This window comes from Stegastes partitus, unplaced genomic scaffold, assembly GCF_000690725.1.
Source record: "Stegastes partitus isolate 25-593 unplaced genomic scaffold, Stegastes_partitus-1.0.2 Scaffold1526, whole genome shotgun sequence".
Classification (NCBI taxonomy): domain Eukaryota; kingdom Metazoa; phylum Chordata; class Actinopteri; family Pomacentridae; genus Stegastes; species Stegastes partitus.
Genome location: NW_007579257.1, coordinates 227,235 through 231,911, shown reverse-complemented (window position 1 = coordinate 231,911; position 4,677 = coordinate 227,235). Strand labels below are relative to the sequence as shown.

The window sequence follows — 4,677 nt, the reverse complement described above, 5'->3', positions numbered from 1 at the left end:
TACCAGTTCATCTTTGGGTTAGACCCATTTAGACCAGTTTACTCCACCTTCCACCACTGTGAACAGTTTATACTGGTTTAAACAATGTCCAGACCAGTTTGACCACCAGTGTAACTCCAGCTGGTGCACCTCTACAGGAGTCTAAACCAGTTAGCACTGGTTGCAGCGTTGTCCACAGCTTCACAGACCAGTTTATGTGAGTCTATCTTACCTGCACATGTCATCAGCGGACTGCGTGGGAGCCGATCAGATCGATCAGATCGATCAGAGGGTTTTTCTGTTGAGGTGATCGATGATGCAGAGCTTCAGACTGATTTCTGAGTAAACTGGGACTTGAAGGAGAACCCTGAGGTCCTCCAGTTGACATGAAGACCCACACTGTTGGTTTAGATCAAGTTGTATGAAGCTGACATGTGGACGATCACCATCATTGATCCCACTTTTCTAATGGCTGATCAATAGTCTTCTGCTTCAGACAGTCTGAAGGTCTGAATGTTTCTGCTTGAGGCTGAAACGCGACAGTTTTAAAGTTTCATAAGAGCCAATAGTTGTATTGAATGAAATGATGAAATCCAGCTGCAGCTGTTTGCAGATGTTCATGAAGAACGGAGCTGAGTTCAGACACTGATTCTGTAGATTCAGTTTCATCTGAAGGATCTCAGGTATGAAATGTTCACCACATTGTGTGATGCCCCCTGCTGGTGAGAACATCAAGCCACAGCCTCCATGACAGCAGAAGTCCAGAACTTTGTAGATGATTCCTTTCACTGTTGAATCAGAAGCACCAAAGTCAAAGTTGAGCATCTGTGAGCAGGAGACACTTTGAGCTTCCAGGCTGAAGCTTCGTGACTATTTCATGAGCTGCTGTCAGACTGGTTTGTTCAGAACGTGGACATGAAGACGCTGAAACTTCAACCAGGAGATTAATGCATGAAAACACCAAAGAAACTGATGTTGATGCTCAGAACCGTTAAAACCTGGACTTTAAATGACAGATAAGAAACCCACAGAGCTCAGAACCAGAACTTCTGCTGACGTGTTGACGCTCATCGTCTCTTCTCTCTGAAGTCTATCAGACTGATCAGCCAGAAGACGTTCAGATCATCAGCTGGAGGAGAATCAAAGTCCAACCTGAGAGAGGAACAGCAGACTACAAAATAAAACAGGAAGCAGCACAAACAGTCCTTCACAATAAGTGTCTCCATGTTGCTGCTTCGTGTCACATTCAGTTCAATCATAAAATAAATACATTTATATTTAGAGAAAGACAAACGCTGACCTACATTAAAGGTTCAACACCTCCTGGAAGAGAAAGATGTTCCCAGATGTTCCCACACAGACACTGGAAACAACATTAGATAAGATTTGCTTTATTTTGAAACGTTTAAAGAAATTCTGGATGAACTTTCAGTCATGAAGACATTTTTGGGTCCTTTTTGGACAAAGTAGTTCTGGTAAAGTGGGCAAAGCTAACGACACAGATGATGTAAACAGGAAGTGGTGACGGGTCAAAGGGTGCTAGAGACGAACACTGACACCTAACGGGACGGACGACTAATTACAGGTAACTGACTGGTTCAGCTAAAACCAAACAGACTCACCAACCTGAACTTGGTAGAACCAAACCAGAAAGAGAGAGCAGCAGGAACGGAACATAACAAAACTAAACTAGACCAGAAACAAACTACGGGGCTGATAAACGAACAGAATCCAGCCGGAGACGAAGGTCCAACAGGTGCAGTGAGCAGCTGGAGCAGAACCGAGGACTTTCCAGGTGAACAGCAAGGTGAGTGTGGAGGACTGAGGACCAGATTCCAGAGAACTCAGGTTAGAATGAAGCAGGAACAGAGACCAGAACGAGCAGAGCCAAGGATCAGCTACCTGTTGGTAGTTTATGGTCTGGCGTCGGTGAGTAGATGATTGTAGACCACACAGGTGAAGACATTCAGGTCATCAGATGATCACTGCACCTGCAGAGAGAGAGAAGGAGAACACCACCACTAGGGGGAGCCAGAGGTGGAGAGCCGGACACATCATGAAGTATTTTGTGTTAATCTATGAATGTGAACTGGTTGTAATCTGATATCAGAGACAGTACTCTGCTGTTGGAAGTAATCTGATTACTGAGGGGATACAAACTTAAACATTTTGATATTTAATAAATGGTTTTTAAGATGTCTCAGACAGATGCAGCCCATAAGGTTTGCATTAATGTCTATTTAGATTCCATTTCTACAGGTTTCTACGTTGCATTCTGCCCTCTAGTGGTCAGGAGCTGAACTGCTGCAGTGCTCAGAGACGGTCTGGCTGATTAAAATCAATCAATAACATCTGATCCAGAGGTTTCTGGTCACGGTTTCTGACCGTCCACCTTCAGAGTCGCTCCCACAGCGTTCAGCTTGGAGGCAGCAGGAAGTGACGTCACAGCTGTGAGGACTGAAGCAGAACACGATCGGCTCAGTCTTGCTGCTATCAAGCAGATATTTAATTGTCCATTTATACAAGTCGTTTCAGATTTCCTGCACAGGTTTCTACTCACTGTGGCACATTCTGGACGATGTTTGAACCTTTATGGACAAATTCTGGAGAAACAACGAGTCATTCAGAACTCGTTTGGAGTCATTTTGGACTTGAGTCGTTTCTGACACATTTCAGGTCATTTTAAACCTGTTGTTGCATAAATATTCTGCTGCTATTGTTCCTGATTCCCACGGTTCTGACTGAGTCCTGCTGACAGAAGACGTCTCTGAGTTCTGTCTCCTCCTTGATGTTCTGGTTCCTCAGAGCTGCAGGACTTGATGCTGAAACATGAACCTCAGAGAAGGAACAGGAGTAAATAAACACCCAGAAGCTGCTGCTTGGAGTTCAGAGGGTTCGTTCAGATTCTACTCACGACATTCTGCAGCTTCTTCCAGTAACTGATCAACACTGAGTCCCAGCACCACAGAGCAGCATCAAGCCTCATATAGGACGCATCAGCACGATGACCAGCATCACCGACAGCTGTACAGAAGCTACACGACACTACGGTTATAAAAACAGATGAAAGAACAGTCGTTACAAACCACCTGAAGAACGCCTCTGAGAAGCCCAGCGACCATGTTAAATGTTCTCAGAGCTGCGTGACGCTGATGCTGCTCCTCATAAGGTCAGAAGCAGCTACACAGGCATCGTTACCCTCATAGCGACTACTCAACATTATCAGAACATATTACAGGGTTTGGTTCCTTTCATTATACAAGATGTCGCCTTTACTTATACTTTAAAAAAGTGACTCAGACTCCCCTTTAAACTGGAGTGGCATGGACGCCCGGCTACAGCTGTGTGGTTTCTCTGCTCCTGTGTGTCTGCTGATGTTTTGTTAAGCTGTTGCTGTGGCTGAAGGTTCTGCCACATGCCTCGCACCAGTACGGTCTCTCTCCGGTGTGGGTTCGTCTGTGAACGTCCAGGGTATATTTCATGGGGAAAATTCTCCCACACTGGTCGCAGCTGTGAGGCTTTTCTCTGGTGTGGAACCGCTGATGGCTCCTGAGAGAGCTGGCGTGAGTGAAGCCTTTCCCACACTCCTCACAGACGTATGGTTTCTCTCTGCTGTGTGTTTGTTGGTGTTTTGTTAAGTTGCTCTTCTGGCTGAATGTTTGCCCACACTGCTCACAGCTGGACGGTTTCTCCCCTGTGTGTATCCGTTGGTGAACTTTCAGGGTGCATTTCAAAGCAAACGTTTTCCCACACTGCTCACAGCTGTAGGGTTTCTTTCCACTGTGGATTCTAAGATGGTCCTTAAATGGACTTAATGTAGTGAAAGTTTTCCCACACTACTCACAGCTGTAGGGTTTCTCTCCCGTGTGAGTCCGTTGGTGGTTTCTCGGGTGGTTTGCTTCAGTGAACGTTCTACCACAGTGTCCACAGCTGTATGGTTTCTCTCCGGTGTGAATCCTGCAGTGGTTCTTCAGGTGAGTCGATGACGTGAGCGCAGCGCCACAGGTGTCGCAGCCATGTGGTCTCTCTCTGCTGTGGACTCGTCGGTGGTTCCTCAGGTAACACCATGCAGTAAACGACTTGTCACACAGGTCGCAGCTGAACGGTCTCTCTCCAGTGTGAATCCTCTCATGTTTCCTCAGATCTGCTGGTCTGATGAAGGTTTTATCACAGAACTGACAGCGGTGGCGTCGGGCTCTCTGCTGGCCTCCATGTTCCTGGAACAACACAGTTACATCCTGTCATTCCTCATCAAACACCTCCTGGAATGCAAGCAGGAACAAACTAGTCATGAACTCTTTACTGTGCGACTCTCACTGATCCTGCATTCTGATCAGGTGCTAACCCACCTCTAACACTTTCAGTACCTGTGTGTGGGCTGCTAGCATACATAGCCTACGTCTGTGAAGGAGGAATCAGCTCTGAGGTAAACAATGAAAACTGCATTTCTTTGTCTGTACATGATGAACTTTCTCTGGATGATATTAAAACACAACAGTGTCAAAAACCCAAATATTAACACAACATGAAAAAAGCCTAAAAAAAAAGACAATAAAGTAAGAAAGTGTTAAAACTGGAGATTTACTGCACAAACATCACAAGTCTGGATACTGACACACTTCAGTGTCAAAGTCCTGCAAAGTAAAACATGACAGTGACAGTAACAGAGAAAAGGGCCAGAACCTGGATATTAACACA

At 45.6% G+C, this 4,677-nt stretch overlaps 1 pseudogene; it reads right to left on the bottom strand.

The window, feature by feature from the left end:
• Window positions 1-1,354: 1,354 nt before the first annotated feature.
• Window positions 1,355-4,677, bottom strand: part of LOC103371109 (zinc finger protein 250-like) — a 6,839-nt pseudogene continuing 3,516 nt past the window's right edge.